Source organism: Pteronotus mesoamericanus, unplaced genomic scaffold (assembly GCF_021234165.1).
Source record: "Pteronotus mesoamericanus isolate MK-2021 breed Mesoamerican mustached bat unplaced genomic scaffold, CSHL_Meso_final contig_347, whole genome shotgun sequence".
NCBI classification, from domain to species: domain Eukaryota; kingdom Metazoa; phylum Chordata; class Mammalia; order Chiroptera; family Mormoopidae; genus Pteronotus; species Pteronotus mesoamericanus.
In genome coordinates this window covers 10,410,812-10,430,060 of record NW_026555137.1, presented here as the reverse complement: position 1 = coordinate 10,430,060, position 19,249 = coordinate 10,410,812, and the positions used below count along the sequence as shown (strand labels likewise).

Here is a 19,249-nt window from a genome sequence, read left to right as displayed (position 1 = left end):
ATGTGGATCTAATTTTATGGAGTCTGAATATTAGCGCCGTGATCTCCTTTCCTCCCAGGTCCCTACTCCAGGATGCCTCTCCCCACTCTGCCCACTGCCCTCTGCTCTCCTGTCTCCTATCCCTCGGTGCCCCCCCAAGCACTTCAGTTTTTCAAAGCTGTGCCACTTAATTGTTCCATTTTCCTCAGTTCACATAAAGGATGTCTGAAACCATTATAAAGATCAGAGTGTCTGTACACACACATACAGAGCATCTGCACACATATTGTACATGCACAGAGTGCACATGCATGAACATACAGTGTCTGTACACATACATGCACAGTGTACACATGCATGCACACACCACAGTGTCTGCACACATTGTACATGTACATGTGTAGTGTACACATGTGTGCACACATGCACAGTGTCTGCACACATTGTGCATGCACACCTGCAGAGTGTACACTGCATGCACACAGCACTGTACACACATGCACACATGTTTACACAGAGTAAACATATGAATGTGCACATGCAGAGTGCACACATGTTGCGCATGTACACATGCAGTGTGCACATATGTGCGCACAGTGTACACATACATGCACAAAGTGTACACATGCATGCACTTGCAGAATTTCTGTACACATACACACACACACACACACACTTGGAATGAAAGAAGCTCTTTCACATTTGAACAAGAAGTTCTCGGAACTTCATCTGAGCACCAGATGTCATATGATGGGCCCACCAGACAATGGCAGCAAACGCCTGTGCTCTGTGAAAGCCGTTTGTCAACAGCGGCTATTAATAGTCCACGCTGACTGCCTCCTGGACACCAGACCCCGGCTGGCACTTGCCTGGCCCCAGCTCCTGTCGCTCTCACTCGGCAGTGGCGCGCAATCACCCGCACTGTGCCAGTGAGGAAACGGACTCAGGGGGGCCAGCCGCTTACCTGAGGCCACACGGTACACAGCAGGGTTTGTATCCAGATCCAACTCTAACACCTCAGCTCTAAGCACCCTTGCTGTGCCCCAGAGGTGGAGACCGAGGGACGCTGGCTTCCTGGCTAGAGACAGGGGGAACCCGGCAGCTCAGCCTCTGAGGGCAAAGATGGGTGTTTCACAGCTCAGTGTCCGGGGTCCATAAAACATAAGCTCTCCAGCTGGGGCCACACCAACCTTTGCGTCTTGGCATGCAGGGCGAGGAGTGGATGCCCAGGCACTTGGCCTGATTCATTCATGGTCTCTCTTGACTCTTTGAAATGGGCCTCCAAGAACCCCACCTCCCCTGTGACTCCAAGCTCCTCGAAGAAACCAATGGTAAGGCTCAGAGGTACAGGGAAGATGGGTGACTTTGCCAAAAACACACAGCTAGTACCTGGAAGGGCAGGATTCAAACCCAGACAATCTGACCACAGAGCTGGCTTCCAAACCCCACACTTCACTTTAAAGGGCTTGAACTAACTGCCCAGAGTGGTGCTGATCATACATGACTTCACAGTCCAGCAGAAACAGTGGCTGGGAGAGAGGAGAGCGTTGACAAAGGAGATGACCCTTCGACCACACCTGGACGAGCAGGTAGGGTTTAGGGAAGCAGGAGGGTGCAGGCTGCCAGCGTGCATGTCATTTCCCTGATCACTGAACAGATCTGTTTGGCTACAAGTTAACCCAGGAATGAAATGATCGTAAAAGGTCGGTTTGCGGGCCTTGAATGCCAACCTGAACTAAATCCAAGAGAAGTCCAGGTCTCCCTTTTCCAGTTGGCCTCCCACATCATGTTCCCGTGCACATCACTTTCGGGACAGAGCTGTTTCTGCAGCAAGATTCCTATAGATCTTACAGGGAAGTGTAATGCACACATGAAGCCCCGCAGTCCCACCAGGCATCCAGACCCAGCTGTCACAAGCATGTAGGGCCTGCCACCTGGGAGGAGAGGGCCAGGGCCAGAGGTAAGGAAGGGGGGCCTCTGGGGCAGCATGTGCCCCATGCTCCCCGGTGAGCTAGAGGGCAGTTGCAGAGAGAGGGCAGGACATCACAGGCTGAAAAGCCCAAAGCAACCAATAATCCAAAAATCTTTTACAAGGTCATGTGGTGGCATTGGGGTAATAGAGTCATTTATTCAGCAAACATTTACTCATGATGTACCACATGCCAAGTATTGTATTAGGATTGAAAAGCAAACATTCTAATATACTGGTAATGCTCAAACCTCCCAGCCAAACAAGCCCCCGCTTGGGAGGAGCTGGGCAGCCCTCCCCCCGCCAGGAGTCCCTTGCTGGGGTCGGGGCAGGTGTGTGTGTGTGCGCGCGCGCACGTGCACACGCGGGCGCGCACGCGTTTCCCAGGTTTAAAATTATTTCTCCTCCCAAAAACTTGAATTTGGAACAGAAATACCACTTTAACCTACAGCTTGGGCATCAGAAACAAAAGTGTCCAAATGTCGACAAACGATCCACGCCGAAAGCAGCCCAGGCCAAACTCTCCAAGAGTCAGCCTCCGGAAGAGATCGCAGCCTGCAGCTCGCCCAGGACAAAAGCACTTCCGCCTGCGCGCAGGCAAGCACGCCGCTTATGTTTCACTGAGCCCCACACACTCTATCTCACCTGCGGAGACTAACCCGTTATTTCGATTCAGAATGTAGAGGCATAATAATGATGATGTGTTATACCTTCAGGTGCCCTTGAATGGGACGTGGGCATGGACGTGCTGGGAACTCAGTGGCCTCTGGTGGCAGAGCCTGTGGAGAGCCAAGTCCTGAGCCTCGGCCCCTTAGAACCATTCCATTGCCGTAACTTCCAGGCAAAGGTGAGGCAAAAGCACATCCCAAACCTAGAAAAGGAAGTTTTGACAGGCGCATTTGGGGGTTTTCTGAGCAGCAGTAATTGTGCTTACTTAGCCACTTTCATCTCCAGAGCTCAGGTCTTTAATCAGTTCTCTCAGAGATCTGGAAAGTTGATCCCCTGTAAAATGGCTCAAAAAAAGTGGGTCAGGGAGAAACCAGTGGCTTGGCTCAAGGCTTAAATGCTACATCAGCCTCGGAATTGAGAACAGAAGTTTCTAGGGCCGGCCTTTACTCTCGCATTAGGTCCGATAGCCAGGGAAGCCTGCCACCAAAATCCAAGGTCTTTTTTTAACTCCTAGAATCAGCACCATCAAGTTGGAGCTAAGAAACAAGGAAGTATTGCGAGAGAGCTGCCAGCAAGATGAAACAAGTGCAAAGATCTAGTTAATTACTCAGGACATGTTGGCAGACAGCTCTGCTTGTCAAATTCCTCATTGTCTGAATGGTTATTTACATCTGAATTAATTTACACTGTGGGAATTTTAAATACTATTTTTTTTTTTAAAGTAGCAGCAAAGATCCTATCAGAAACTGTGCTGTTTCCGAAAAATTCCTCTCCTTCATCTCTGATTCAGTCACAGACACAGGAGAGCCTGACACAGGGCCATGGCGCGTGTGCCTGGAGAGATCCCGGCTGGGCACCCTCTCACTCAGACGTCACAACCAGCGCCGCCGCCACCCCAGCCCCTCGGGGCCCTGGGCCCGCTCCCCGGCCTCGTGCTCTGTGACGTGCGGGTCCAGGATAAAGGCCCTGGGAAACTCTGAAGCCTTCAGCTCTTGAAAACAAATGTGTGGAGGTGATCAGAAGGTACAAACTTCAAGTTGTAAGATACATAAGTTCTAGGGATTTACTGTGCAGCATGGTGACTGGCGATAACAACGCTGTGTTGTATACTTAAAAGTCGCTGGGGGGAGGGGTAAATCTTGAAAGTTCTCATCACAAGGAAAAAAAATTGTAACTATATGAGCTGGGTGATGTTATTGTGGTAACCATGTTGCAATATATACATATATCCAATCACTTTGTTCTATACCTTGGACTAATATAATAATGTTCTATGAAATTACATCTCAATAAAACTGGAAAAATAATGTTTAAAAACTTGAAAGATACTGAGTAAAAATAAAAGGAAACATGATTTACGCAAATTGGATTTTTTCATTCATTCAACAAATATTTAATGAGAACATACTATGTGTCATGATTGTCCCATCAGGTCTTGGGGACACAGATACTTGAAGATGTATGACATCGCCCTACCCATAAGGAGTTCACAGTCACTGGAAGAAACAAACAGAAAACGGTAAATGTTTAGGGGTTGAGTGGAATTGAGGTTGACATTTATATACTGAAACTCAAATAGGCAAAAAGTATAAAAATATTTTCTATAACTATTCTTATCTTATGCTTAATCCCCAATGACAACACACATACACAAATTTTCCAATACAAAAACTTGGACTCTTCTACATTAGAACCATTTCTTTCAGGTGAATATTCACTCACTTTCCAAGTTCAAATTCGCTTTCCAGAGGAGCTGGGACCACGCACCCACTGGCTGCTTGGGATGGGTTGGGGCACGGGGGGAACCTGGTACTGGTGGCATCCAGCATGGACCTGTGACCCACACGCTGTCCCCAGCCTCTCTGGAGGAATCCTGGTCTCATCTGGATGCTGATGTCCTCCCTCAGTAGTGAGGGACTCTACTCAACTCACTACTCAGGATGCTCTCAAAACGGTCAGGCCAAATCCAGACTTTCTCTCAGAGACTCACGGCCTCCCAGGGAAGCAGTACCTGCCCTAAAGTTTCCAGGGCCCCCAGGTCATCTGGGTATTACTAGATCCCCTTCAGAGGTTTCAGGTTCAGATCCCACAAAGAGAACTGGATCGTCCACATGTAAACTTCCCTCTCCGCCTGAAAGGAAAATTCTGCTTTTCCACTTACATTATGCGCAATACCCTGAATCCCGTTGGCTCTTCTGATCACCAAGTGCTCGGGGGAGGGAGAGTGGGGGGAGTGGTGGGGATGTCCACGCATCAAGCCGTTCCGTGGCACCAGCTGGGTACCCTAAATTTGACTCAGTTTGGACACTATCTACCCAGAGAGAGTGTCAGATCCAGCAGCAGTCCCCTACTTCAGACTCCAGTCACAAGTCCAGGTTGTTACCTGTGCTTCTGATCAGCTGACTATATAAAACTCGGGGGGTCCCTTTGATTAATTTGCTAGAGGAGCTCACAGAACTCAGGAAACCAGTTTCCTAGATGACTCACTAGATGACCGGTTTGTTATAAAGGATAATAAGGGAAGCAATGAACAGCCAGATGAAGAGCCACACAGGGCGCGCTTCTGTCCCCAGGGAGTTAGGGGTGTACCGCCCTCCTAGAACAGAGATGCGCTCCGGTCCACCAACCTGGAAGCCCTGCCAACCTCATTCTTTTGGATTTTTCTGGAGGCTTCATCATATAGGCATGATTGATGACATCATTGGCCGTTGATGGCTCAACTCAATCTCCAGCTCCTCTCCCATCACCAGAGGTAGGGAAGGGGGCATTGAAAATTCCAATGCACTAATCATGATGGGTTCCCCTGGCAACCAGCCCTCATCCTGAAGTTACCTAGGGACTTCCAAAAGTCACCTCATTAACCTAAACTCAAGTGTGGTTGAAAAGGGCTTGTTATGAACAACAAGACACCACTTCACCTTTATGGCTTAAAAGCTATTTCAGGAACTAAGGATGAAGGAAAAAAAGATGCTCCTACTGCTCTTATTGCTCAGGAAATGCCAAGGGTTTGGGGAGCTGTGAGCCAGGAACCGTGGACAGAGACCAAATGTGTATGTTCCTTATTATAAATCACAATATCACGTCACCCATTTCTCTGCCCTCCCTAGCCACTGATTCAGTGTGTGACAACTGGAAACTGGGGACTTCTAGGAATGGAAGAGCTGCACTTTTTTTTTTTTTTTTGCAATTTTGCCAGTATACTACCCGGTACATCTACTGTGTGGGCTACAGATGCACATATGTGGTCCCCTGAAGGGACTGTGTCTTTATCTGCCACATCAGCATCATGCCTGGCATATGGCACATGCTCATTATGTGTGTGTTGAATGACTGTGGGGGTCTGGAAGGCTTCATGACAGAGGTGACATTGAGTCAGGCCTCGAAAAACAAGTGAGTAGGATTTCAACTGAAGAAAATAGGCAAGAAAGGCATTATAAGCAAAGGACAAAAGAACAAATGCATGCCCCTGCCTGGTGGCTCAGCTGATTGGAGCATCATCCTGTACACCAAAAGACTGTGGGTTTGATTCCCTGTCACGGCACATACCTAGGTTGTGGTGTCGATCCCCAGTTGGGTCACGTACAGGAAGGAGGCAACCAATCGATGTTTCTCTCTCATGTCAATGTTTCTCTGTCTCCACAACCTCATCTCTCTAAAAAAAAAAAAAAAAAAAAAATCAGTAAACATATCCTTAGGTGAGGATTAAAACAAAACAAACAAAAGTAACAGAGGCATGGAGGCATGAAAGAGAGGAGAGGAAGCAGCAAGGTAAGCTGTGGCAAATTCTAAAGGGCTTGAGTGATAGGCCAGAGACTTGGGATTTTGATGAGAAGGAAGTGGAAAGAGGTGATTCACGCTGAAAACAGTATTGTTCGCACAAATTAACACTTCCTTGGTCTGTATCAGATCAGGGGGTGAGCCAGCCTGGCCGGGGGTCTCTTTTGAGACTGATGCCAGCAGATAGAGCTGTGTGGTTCCCATTCCTAAACATGCCCCTTGGTCCCAGCCTCATAGACGTCGTGCAGGGCCAGCCCAGATTGACATTTCTCAAGCCCCCATGTTCTTACCTTACACTAAGGCTAAGGAAACACCCAGTCAGTCAACTAGGCCACAAACCAGGAACATTCCAAAGAAAGAAATGTCATTACTAAGACATGCTCCCCCCTTCTTCCCCCCCCCCCAAAAATGGTCACTGCAAATCAGAAAGCTGAATCATGTAACAAAAAAAAAAAAAAAATCAAATGTAAGTGGGTCTGTTCATTAGATTCAGATTTTGTAATCCTGATGACTGCAATGTGAATATTTTTATCAGCTTTTGTTCCATGACAAAAAGAATCAGCTTCCCGAAAAGGAAGGGTCTGCATCAGCATTTTGTCTCGGCCATTTAATGAAACATTGTCTGTTCTGGCATAAAGGGTTTGTGATAGAACCAGTTACATTTTTCTTCCTAATCCCCAAAGACTTAGATCCAGTTTGTTCAAGATCAGGAAGTACCTTGCTATCGTCAATATCACCAGGCACAGGGCTCGCTCTCACTGAGTTTCCCACTGTTCTAAGGGTGTTCAAGGACAAACTAGATGTGCGGGGTTTACAGGGATCCAGCGCCTCTGTGCAATAGAAACTTGAAGATTTTTATCTAATGCTCTTGCCCTGTTTATTATAGCTCTCTTTTAAACGACAGAAATGAGGACACAAATGGAGCTGAAGATCATAATAAAATAGCTTTCAGAACGTTAATAATGATTTAAAAATTGTTCACTAAGATCTCTATTTTTTTTTTAAGATTTTATTTATTTTTAGAGGGAAGGGAAGAAGAGAGAAAAGGAAACATCACTGTGTGGCTGCCTCTCATGCGCCCCCTACTGGGGACCCAGCCCACAACCCAAGCATGTGCCCTGACTGGGAATCAAACCAGAGGCCCTTTGGTTCACAGGCGTGCGCTCAATCCACTGAGCCACACCAGCCACGGCATGTCCACTAAGACCTTAAAGAACGGTGGAGCCTGTGGGGTCACCTCCCAGGAGAGGGCTCTGAGTGAGGAGAAGGCAGCCGCGAGTGAGCTGGGGAGCCCAGCGCGCGCTCACCCAGAGGGTGCGTGGATAGGGGGCATGGTCTGGGGCAGCACAGGCGTTGGCACAGGGAGTGTCCAAAGGCCACATCGGTGCCTCCTTACTCTTCCCGAGTCTTTTCAAACTGCACCCTTCTCTTGCATTTCCATTTCCACTGCCCTGAATTGAAGTTGCCCAGCAGGAGAAGTCGGCTGTTGCAATCACCTCCATTTCAGGGTTTGGAACCAGGGAAGGCAACAAAATGGTTGAAGGGATTTTCCGAATAGGAATCTCCTGTCTCCTGGGCTGCACACCAGACCTCCTGTCTCAGGATCTCCGATGGTGGGGGTCCCACCCAGGCAGTTTAAAAGGCTCCCCAGGTGATTCCAAAGGGCATCTCTGAGTAGAGGTCACTAAACCAAACAACCCGGTCTCTCAATTCGCCTCCACCACGCCAGAGCCTCCCCCGCTTAACCTCCCTAAAGCATCTATCTCTTTGATGATACCAAAATCGTCAACAATTCCCAATAATGTGCAGGACAGCTGGTCGTTGGCTCTCGCCCACGGATCCCCGCGTACAGTTCAGACTGAGCCCTCACTCTCCTGTAGCTCAGCCACACCGGCCCACGGGCTGGCTGGCTGGCATTTCCACCCCGGGGCTGGGACTCATGCCATCCCCTCCTCTGGCACGTACCCACCCACCCCCAAGCCATCACCCCCTACTCCCTAAGAGATACCCCCGTGCTCCGAGACTCACCTCAAATTCAGCCCCCAGAAAGCCTCCTGTGGCTGCTCACGACTCTGTCCATGGCCAGAAAGTGTATCTCTGTCCTCAGAATTCTAACAGCACTCTGCGTGTACCGAGGGGAGGTAAGTACATGACCCAATGGAGGGGGGAATGTCTAAAAGCAGAGACTCGAGTGACCCAGAGCAATTTCTTTAAAATTTAATGTTTTTTTAAAAATGCATGTGTGGGAGTTTTGAATTGTCCACCATCTCTTTATGGAGACCGCCGATCCCCCAAGAAGATGTGCCATGTTTATTGCTGCCCCAGCTCATACTGAGCACCCCAGTGATGCATCAGTTGAAGTGATACGGCCGAGCAACACAAAGAGACTCAATAAAGATGTTTGAAATAATGAAGAGATATATGAAAGAATGAGGTCAAATTTTCCTCTCCTCCATTGTTAAGAGTGGCATAGGCACAGGGCCATTTCCCAACTGCCAAGCCAAGAGACCCGGCCACCTTGGTATTCAGAGAAACAGGGGCCCTGCTTGGCAGGATCACCCTCCAGAGACGTCCTCTAGAACACCTGCTGGCTCCTGAGCATGTGATTTGGGGTCCCCTACCTGGACCTCAACAGGCTTCTCAAAATATGCCTTCCAAACACACACTCCCCCTGTCCAAGAGGAATCGGGTAGATGGAGCTCCTTCTACTGCCTGACTTGTTTATGTAAGAAGGAAATTCAGCAGTGATTCATCCACATATTTGCACTGCAGATATTTCAGTGTCCATCAGCACTATCGTAGAGTAAAAACTAGCTGGTTGTTATATCCAGGTGAAAAAAGTATTATGTTTTGTTCTTTTCTAATTTTATGTAACAGGCTGTTGCAACCAAACCCTACAAGAGAAAGCCTGGCCATGCCTGTCTCTACCTGTATTTAAAAGGCAAATACAAAAGTTTGCCTCTAAAACTTTATGTCAATACACCAAAACCCTCCAAGGCCTGGCCATCTAAGGCTGTCACTCTAAAGACCAATTAAAAGAAATAATAAGCCCAGGAATGGCTGGCACGGGCACCAAGAGAGGGAATAAAGGAAACCCCAGCCCCTTAGCATATTTTAAAGCAGAAAAGCCAGACGGTGTATTAGCTTCAGGAATGGAAATTCACAGATCACCCAGAATTCCTGAATTCTCCCATGTCCCCTCTGCCCGATTACTGAGGCCAGTCTTCCTTCCTATGTGGTGCTCACCCGCCCCGTCATCTGCACTGATAAACGTTTAATGCTCCTGCCGGCACAGCCAGCCTGGTTCCAGAGATGTCAAGGGGCGCCCAGGACAGGCAGCTGCCACCGCCTCCGCTCCAGGCTTCCCAGGGCCCTTCTTCCACTGTAGTTTGGATATGAACAGCCCGTCCCTTAAATTCTAGGTTTATGAGTGACTCAAATGTCATCCCTAAAGACACGTAGCAAAGCAAATGAGCTGACTATGACATAAACAGATCATCTTCCAAGACAAGAAAAATGATGCCTGTCACCTATAAAAAGCCAACCAGTCAATAACAAAATTATGGGCTCATAAAAAGGACAATTCATTTTTCCCCATGATGCAAACCAGAGCAGTGTTTTCAAAAGAGCAGTACAATTTACTTCTCTTACCTCTTCATGTGAGGGGGTAATCATCATGCTTTGGGCTTTGCATAGTCTCAAGAGCAATAAGTATTTTGTTATGGGTCTGATTATTATTTGCACCAGTTAATTAGTCAAAATATATACTCAGATTAACTAGCAGATAGCAGAGACCTGTGAAATTTGGACACAAAAGCAACAGGCTTTTGTATAAGGGGTAGAAGAAACTAAGAAAACTGGAGCAATCTTTCCAGTCTTTTCCCTGTGAAGATGCCTTTTTTATTTCAAGAAATTTTAGGGCCGGGGTTAAAGATGGCAGAATAAACACAACTGTCAGCCTCTGCTCCCTCAAAAAAACAAAAAACAAACCACAAAAATGGGAAAGAGTCTCGAGGGAAGACTGCCTGCCTGGGGTCAAAGATCAGGAGAAAGATGGCAGCACAACCGTGGGAGCTGGGAAGTGGGCGCATGAGCAACGACGAGTTAGAAGACCACGGGAGGCTGGAGACTGACCCCTGTCCAGGCACCTTTGAGAACAGAGATGAAGTGGGGGCTGAACATGAGGAGCACCTGAAAGTCTGCGTCAGGTGCAGTTAGACTCCACCTCCTTTCTCCCCGTAGTGCCACTGGGCGGAAGACCAAAGGCTCCCTCTGCAGAAGGGGTAGAGAAGCAGGACGCCAGGCACCGCTGAGGCTAGGGATGGCGTATTGAAGATAAGGGGGGGGACGGGCTGAAGGTTCACAGGCTGAGTTCCGAGGCACCTCCACACCCCCACCCCCTTATGCCTACTTCCGCCTCAGTTCCTAGGTGCCATGGGCCAGACTTTTACCCCTGAGGAGCCTGGAGGACTCTGCCCTGCCTAGAGCCCAGGCAGTATGTAAAATTTATGAAGAATTCCTACACATCTCTAAGAAAAAGACATAGATTCCCACAGAAAAACGTTGGCCAAAGACTTGAACTGGCCCATCACAAAAGAAGAAATATAAATCGCTTCATATGCTCAGCTTCATTTGCCATCAGGGAAAAACAAAATTAAGACCACAATGGAATACTATTTCACACCTACCAGACTGGTAAAAGTTGAAAGGTGCGACAAAGTGAAGTGCTGGCTGTGATGCAGAACACTCAGAACACTGACGTGCTGCCGGGGGCAGGGAGGGGGGCGTGTAATTGGCACAGGCACTTGGGAAGCCGTTTGGAATGACCTGGTTGGGGCGAGGCGCATACACCCCGTGACCCGGCAGCCCCACAGCTAGCACTATCCCCTAGAATTCCTGAAGTGGGGCACCGGGGACGCACGCAGGAGCCATTAGAGAAATGGAAGCAACCTGAATGTCCACCCGTATTAGAGCAAATAGACACACTGCAGTGTAGTTCTACAATCTAACCCAGTACAATAGAGAAAAGGGACCAATTACAGGGACACAGAGCAACATGGATGGACGTCACCGGCAAACGGAGTGAAAAATGCAAGTTGCAGAAAATACATACTGTGTGAGTCCATTTCTGTAAACTCCAGAAAATGCACAAAACTACCCAATAAATTGTTTTGAGATATAACGAAGAGAAAAAAAAAATTTGAAAAGAAAGCAAATGATAAACAAAATTTTGGAGAATGGCTGTATCTGAGGAAGGCAGAGGATGGGCTATCAAAGGTAAAGCTGAACGCAGGTGTTCACTATTATAATTCTGTACACGTCATTTTACGAATATCCTTTTGCAGCTATTCAATATTTAATCAAAACAATGAAAGGAGATGACGCGTGAGTAAACAATGCAGCACAGTGCAGAGAACATGCTAGGTGTCCGTTCTCCTAATTCTTGTTTCACTATAAATATTTTAGAACACGTTTGAGCGAAACTAAACAGTGGCTTTCTCGCAACACACTTGTTGGTAGACTGAGGAATGCCGCAGGCCCAGGTCCCAAGGCTGCTCAAAGTCAAGAACTAACACGCCTCCCCCGCTTCCGGTTCCAAACCTTCCGCCACCCCACCCCTCATCCCCTGTGCCGACTTTATTAAAAATAAACATATAACGGGTTTTGCCCTTCTGCCCACACTGATTCCATTTTTTTAACTAGGAAATGTCTTTGGTGAAACCACTGTGAGTTACGCCACAGCCCGATGGTGGGAGAGCAGAAAGTGAGGCCCAGCGGCCGCCCGCGGCGGCGCACAACGCACTCGTCCAGCCTCGGTGCCCTGCATTGCTGTCCAGTCTCTCAGGCAGGAAAGGCGTGAAGATGAGGGCTTGCTCCATGCCTGCCTTGGATTATCTTCTGGCCCAAAGGTTATAAATCTCTAAATGAACTTGAAAACATCTGTCGCACAAAAGGGCCCCAAACCACAGAGAGCTGCAGGGGATGTTGACATTTCAGCAATGAAGGCCCTGAGGTGGGTGTCCTCTCTGCAGCTCTGCTTTGTCTTTCCACAGCCATCATGCAGTCTGGGGGGAAACAAACACACATGCAGGGTTTTATTATTTCATCCAAACAGCCTCAGAGAAGTGGCAAGCAGGTAGGCTATAGAGAGGAACAATGGAAATTTCTGAGTTAATTAAAATGAAGAGGAGAAAAACCAGGCCAGGCAAGGGCTATGTTTTCACTCGTGGCTGGAGAGGGAGGGGCAAATGACGGACAGGAGAAGAAGAAGGGAGCTGGCCAGACCTCAGCACCGTCCAGACAGCAGTGACCACCGAGAGGGTTCGTTTCTTCGCTCCATGCTTGAGCACCTACTGTATGCCAGGCTCTGGGCTGGGGAAAATCAACACAGTCCCTGCCTCGTGGAGAATACCACTTAGTAAGGGAAAGAAAGAAGCAAACGGGGGTGATAAGTGGTGTGATCAAATAAGCAGGGGCTGCCACACAGCCCCAGGCCTCAGGGCTCAGAAAAGCCTTTCAAGGGGGAGCAGCTACCTCTCCGACTCCAAAGAGGAGGCAGAGTTAGCCTGACACAGTGGGGTGTTGGGAGAAGGGGGCAGGAAGCCCCAGGTTGGAGAGCAGCAGGAACGGAGGCTCAGGGAGCAAGCGCAGCGTTCAGGGGAAGGCGGCTGGATGGGAAGGCCTAGAGCAAAGAATGCAAGCAGGCAGCGCAGGGTCACGCTCCCGTGCATTAAGCCCACTCATCAAACCCAGGAAGTGCTCGGCTTCAGCTCTAAGAGCAGAGCCTCATGATTCATACACCATGCCTATATTTTCCACCTTGCTTGCAGATATGAGGCAGGCGAGGAGGTATGGCTGTGACATGGCAGTGACTCACAGTGCACAGTTGGACAATAGAAACTGAAACCACAATTACAAGACTTGCTTAAAAGGCCTGCAGGAAAAAAACATGGGCACTGGCTTCTGTGCACTGACATACACACAATCGGGTCTACTGCTCCTAAAACACTCCCCTTAGACGTGAAGAGGAACCTCCAAGCATTGCAGAGTCGTTTGGGGGAATGGTTACCAGCGTTATAGCCTGCCCTGTTGTAATTGAGAAAACCTCTGATGAGTTAGACCAACTGGACTTTTCAGTTCCAAATCTGCTGGCACGCAGCCATAGGGGCATTTGTAACGTCAGACTTAAGAGGACCCGGAAGGGTGCACGATGTGTGCCCACCACTGGTCTAGCCCTAAATCACCCACCCTCCCCACCCGGCACCGCAGCTGCTGCAGGCTCTCTGAGCCAGAGACCTGTCAGGAGCCAACTGAGCCATATCCATCCAGGTAGTGTCCTGTGTTTTTTTTCCAGCTATAATTATTCCTCCTGTAGGCAGAGGCATCCTGGTGTGCTTCCCACCGAGGTGCATGGACCAGGCAGCAGGTGGAGTGCAGTGAGGCGTGCAGTGGTGGCTCTGCAGCTGGTGCTTAGAAGGACGGGCCTGAGGCACATGCATCCGCCCCCACCCCATTAACTCCAGACTTCCCAGAGCAAACCAACTCGTAAAATCTCCTTTTGATTCTATTCAGCAGCTCTGGTCACATGGGTCCATTTCGTCACTTCCTACCCTCTTCCAAAGAGCCCTTGATGTTCATTTTGGCCTGATCTCACAAGGAGGATAAAACAACGGGGTTGTCAAGGATGGGTTGAGAGTGGGAAGCAGAGGAAGTTTATACTATGATGTGTTCTGAGGTCTCTACGAGCCCTAGTTACAGCCTTCTGTCCGGGGCCAGTCCTGATCGAAATAATAATGGGTTATTTTCCTAAAGATAATTAATGTTATGGTTAAAGCTAAATCGTTCTCTTTTGTTGTCACCTTAGAATACCAGAGATGTGTTCCAAACTAATAATGACTTTGGGCCACCAGTGCCTTGCATGTAGCAGGCATTTATAAACCTTTTGGATGCTAGGTTATGGACAATGATTACCAGAGTCTGTGTGTATAGAAAAAGAAGTATCAAGCTAGAAAAGATGTAGAAGCACAGGCAACGTACTGCCCCATATACAGCACCCCACACGCTGGGACTTCTCAAGGGAGCCTGCTCTCTGAAATCAGACGTAAACAGGACTCACATCCCCCCAGCCCATTCCATGTGGGAACATACTTCTCTCTGGGATCCCACCTGGCAATCCCTCTGGGAAAAACCTATTCATCCTATAGGTTTTGTTTGAGATTCCATCCTTTCTGTGGGAAGACGTCATCCAGAAGTAGAGACTCAGGGAGACCAGATGGCTGGTAAGCAAGAGGCTATTCTCAATTCAAGGCCAACAGGAAAGCTGAAAGCCAGAGCCCAAATTTAGTTTGAAACCTGGTACCCAAGAGTATAAAGTTAGAAACTCCCTTGAACCATCTGGCTCTTTTAAATAAATACCTGTCCAATCCTAGAATGGAAAGAAACCTTAAGATCTATTTCCCTTTCCAGACACAACATCTATGCCGTCAGTAGTGCCTAGCAGCCACGGGATGCCTCACATGGGCTAGCTGGCTGAGCCCAGGTTAATGGCTGCATACTCTACGGATGTTAAAGTTCTTTGGAATATTTCTGATTCCACGTCTCTTTCGCTCTTCTTTTCCCTCCACCAAATTCTCTTTTAATTACCCTACCTGTGGCTAGAACGAACATATGAACACACACACACACACACACACACACACACACACACACAGAGTATGTATCCCTATCTAAAATGGTTCAGTGTATCATTGTCCTTCTGCCAACGCGCCCGTCATGGTCTACCCTTCTTGCTGACAAACATCTCTTCACTTTTTATCATCTCTCTCCTTTGACAGTGACACAATTTAACTATAACCCCTAAAAATCAACATTTCACCCGCTCTGTGAAGTCGCCATCCCTAAGTATTATGAAATATGCTGTCACCCAGACAGATCAACACATCACTCACCCCCCCCCCATTTCCAACCATCACGTGGCCCCCACACACAGGCTTCCCATGTGCTAACCGTACCTGGAGCTTTTCCCTTGACTAGAGATGGCCTGACCTGACCAATTTCTTCAGTTGAATCTTCTGCCCTTGGGAACAGAAGTGAAGGTGATAGTCTGGAGTGGGGTAGTGGTGGCAGTTAAACCCACAGGAAAGGAGGGAGACACAGGACCCCCCTTAATTTTTTCCCTTTTCTCTCCTATCCAAAAGCCTGCTAAAGATTAAATGGGATGATGTGCAAATACCTTCGGTAAACTTAACGCTCAATACAATGTAACTCAACAGAGCTCTGAATTTGTCACAAATGAAGTATTTCATTAGCACAGAACCAGTGTTAGCCACAGTTCCCTCAGATGAGCCCCACCTCCGTGCCACAAGGTTTGGACTCAATCCTAGAGCCACCTTCAGCCCCACCCCCCCAGCCCTCCACATTGCCAGGCACATTCTTCCTTCAGAAAGTCCTTCAGTCTGTTCTCCTTTTGCCCTGTGTCACCTTGACACTGAAGTATGACTCTCTTACTCTAGGATCTACCCACTCGATGCCAGTTCAGTTTGGGTCCTCCAAAAAGCAGGTGCCAAGACAGGATTTGACATGCCAGATGTTGACTGAGGGGCGGGGAATGCCTGTGAAGGCTAAAGAGGGAGGCGGCCGGGGAAGTCTGGGCAGGGAGAGCCTTGGACCACAAAGCAGGTCGGACACCTGTGGGAGGTGGAAGGAAGGCTGGGCAGGAGGAGCCTCAGACCACAGTGCACTGCTGAGAAAGCCCCAGCTGACAGGTGGGAGATGCCCAAGCAAACGTCTGCCCTGCGTGAGTCCCACATGGGGCAGCAGTGGTCCGGCTCTAGAACTCACGCCATGCTCTGTCACTGACTGGGGACAGCCCAGGGGAGGCGTGGCTGCACATGAATATCAGAGTAATGGTGTACACATGAGGAAGAAACTAAAACTTGACTTCCTCTCACACCAAAATCGGTTCCAGGTGGGCTGTAGAACTAAACATGAAAGACAAAATATATGAAAGACCAAAAAGTATAAAAGACAAAAACTTAAAACAAACAAAAAGCAGCTTTTAGGAAATCATACAGGAGAATGCATTTATGATCAAGCAAGAAAATCTGCAAAACTTAAAGGAAAAGAGGGATTTGTTGGAATAATTATAATGAAGAACTTCCATTTATCAAAATAAAAAACTTTGTTTTGACAAGTAGAAGAGAATAAAAATACAAACCAGAGTGAGAGAACATAGCTTTAACACATATAACCAGTAAGGGGGCTCATAACCAGACTATATGAAAAACTACTAAAAGTCAATTAAAAATAAAACAACAGAGAACCCAGTAGGAAAAAAAGCTTGAACAGGAGTTCCACAAAAGAGGACATCCAAATGGCCAATCAGCTTATGAAAAGGTGCTCAATGTCATTATATCACGGGAGAAAACCCATTAGAGCCACAATGAAATAGCACTAAACACCCGAATGGGTAAAATTAAACAGTTAGATAACACCAAGCCCTGGAAAGAATGTGGAGCAACAGGAGTCCCGTGTGTTACTGAAGGATGTGCAAACGGTTCAATCATTTGGAAAACTGTTTCCAGTATCAACTACCATGCTCACCCAGTGACTCAGCAATTCTACTCCTATGTATGGAAGCACCTGGAAGGGGCATTACATAATACATAATACACACAGCAAAAGACATGCACGGGAATGTTCACAGCAGCATTATTAGTATGAAGCAAATGCCCACCAAGAGTCAAGTGGGTGAATCAATCGTGGTATATTCATCCCACGGCATTGCCGTAGTGAAAGTTAATGCACCAAAACTACAACCTGACAATATGGATGAATTTCACAAATACAATGCTGAGTGGAATATACTCTAGGATTATATATGTAGTTCAAAACCAGGGGAAATTAAAATTCAGTGTTGAGAGATCCATATTTAAGCAATTAAGAAAAAAAAAAAAGCAAAGATGTGTTAACCATGGAAGCCAGAACAGCGGCTACCTTTAGGGAGCGGGAGGGTATATAATTAGGGAGGTGGGAGCAGGGGCGTAGCAATGCCAGCAACGGTCTATTTTTGACCAGAGTATTGGCTTTATAATAATTTGAAAAGCTTACTATCATTTTTATGCTTTTTTCTTCATTGTATCATATTTCACAACTTTTTTCAAAAATAGCTTTTTAACTTAAAAAAAGGAAGAAGAGAGGGCCCCTGTAGACAGACCTGGGACCTGCGCCTGAGAGCTTACACTTAATTGCCTGATGGGGAATGTTCAGAAACCCTAGAGAAATGTTGGAAAGAGAAGACCAATCACAAGTTAATTTCATAATATGATAAGCATTTTAATCTTTTTTTAAAAAACAAAAGAAGTAGAAAACAGAAGGTTCTATTCATAGACACGTCCTTTGCAGCAAAACTGTTTCCCTGGCACCCCAAATGCAGAGTCCAGCTGCCCCTATCTCTGCCTCCCTAGCTAAGGGCTCCCCTCTCTTCACCTGGCCGGCAGTTTGAACTGCAAGGAGAGATGGCACCGTGGCTCACATTAGCAACTGATGATGGATGGCTAATTTTCCCAAGGTACTTTTGGTGCCACCTTGCAAAGGGTGCTTTCAGTACTCTGGTAATTAATGGGTAAGCTGGCAGGCACTTTTTCACTCAGAGACATTTATTTCTTAATTAAAACGACATGCAAATGTTAACATTTATTAATTATTTCACTGGCTCACAGCAGTATAATTAACTGACTTTAAAAGCTGAAAATGATACCGCCACCTTTCAGAAGCGGCAGCACTGGGTCTACACGAAGGGGAAGCAGGAAAACTTCCTCCTTCAAAGACGCTGTTCCTTCAGTGTCCTCCCCACATCCCACCCCCGGGGCTGCTCACAGAGGGGGCTGCACTCGTCCCTCCCGACCCTCGCTCCCCAGAGAGGGAGGGGTGGCAGGAGGCTACTGGGTGGGAGGGAAAACCTTTTATGGCATGTTTACAATTGCCAGCACACAGTGATAAAAAGGAAGTTCATTGCTGTTTTTCAGTTGTCTACACAGATGCACCGTCTTACTGCCTGCTGGCACTGAAGGGACCGATGGAAAGGGCTAGCTGACACCGACTGGCCAGGTCATTCCACCTCCCTGGTCACCTGGTGCCTCTTCTCTCACTGATGCTGTGAGCCAGACATGGGCCAGGCCTACATTTATTACCTGGCTTCTCTTTGCTCCCTGAATCTTACAGTGAGCCCTGAAGATAACACTTTGGGTTCCAAAAACTCAATTTCAACTCCAACCCTGTATTATACTTTCCTGGAAATGCTAGAACATTTCCTTTTCCCTGGTGAACAGTTAGTTCCTCAGGTAAATGACAACAGGCCACTTTGGGAAGGGCTGAGAGGACCGTTACCACATGCCCTTGCCAAGGTGTTGCAGGGTCCTCCTAGGGCAGAGACCATGGAAACCCGGCTTCTTTTTCAGTCAGTTTTGAGTGTGAAAACCAGCTCGTATCTGGGAATTAGGCAAAAGATTGACCTTTTAAATTGGGACGGGGGCCATGGGCCTCCTGACCACCCATCCTCAATCGCCACAACTATGTACACGGGGCTGCCTCCACGGCTCCCATCTCTCTCGCCCCGAGAGGTGCCGTGTCCTGTTAACTATCTGCATGGGCCAGAGGGTCTGGTTCCCACGGCCCTCACTCTAACCTTGCCTCTCGTCACAGTCATAATGCTCCATCTTGCTCTGACAAATAAGTGCCACCTCCCAGCCTCCATTATTGTGGGAGCCTGCCTTCACCATTTCTGTAAGAGAGCTCAGCTCTGTGACAGCACCTCCCAGTGGGAGCCCTGGCCCGTGACGGAGAGTCACAGCTGAG

At 47.9% G+C, this 19,249-nt stretch overlaps 1 long non-coding RNA gene across 3 annotated transcripts in view; it reads right to left on the bottom strand.

Moving 5' to 3' along the window:
* Positions 1–6,084: 6,084 nt before the first annotated feature.
* Positions 6,085–19,249, bottom strand: part of LOC129073001 (uncharacterized) — a 71,601-nt gene continuing 58,436 nt past the window's right edge. For 2 of the 3 annotated variants that reach the window (XR_008529402.1, XR_008529401.1), the window contains exon 3: positions 12,022–12,459. This is a non-coding gene — a long non-coding RNA (uncharacterized LOC129073001). Of the gene's footprint in view, positions 6,270–12,021; positions 12,460–19,249 lie in introns of those variants that run through there. The other variant, XR_008529403.1, reaches the window with a different exon arrangement.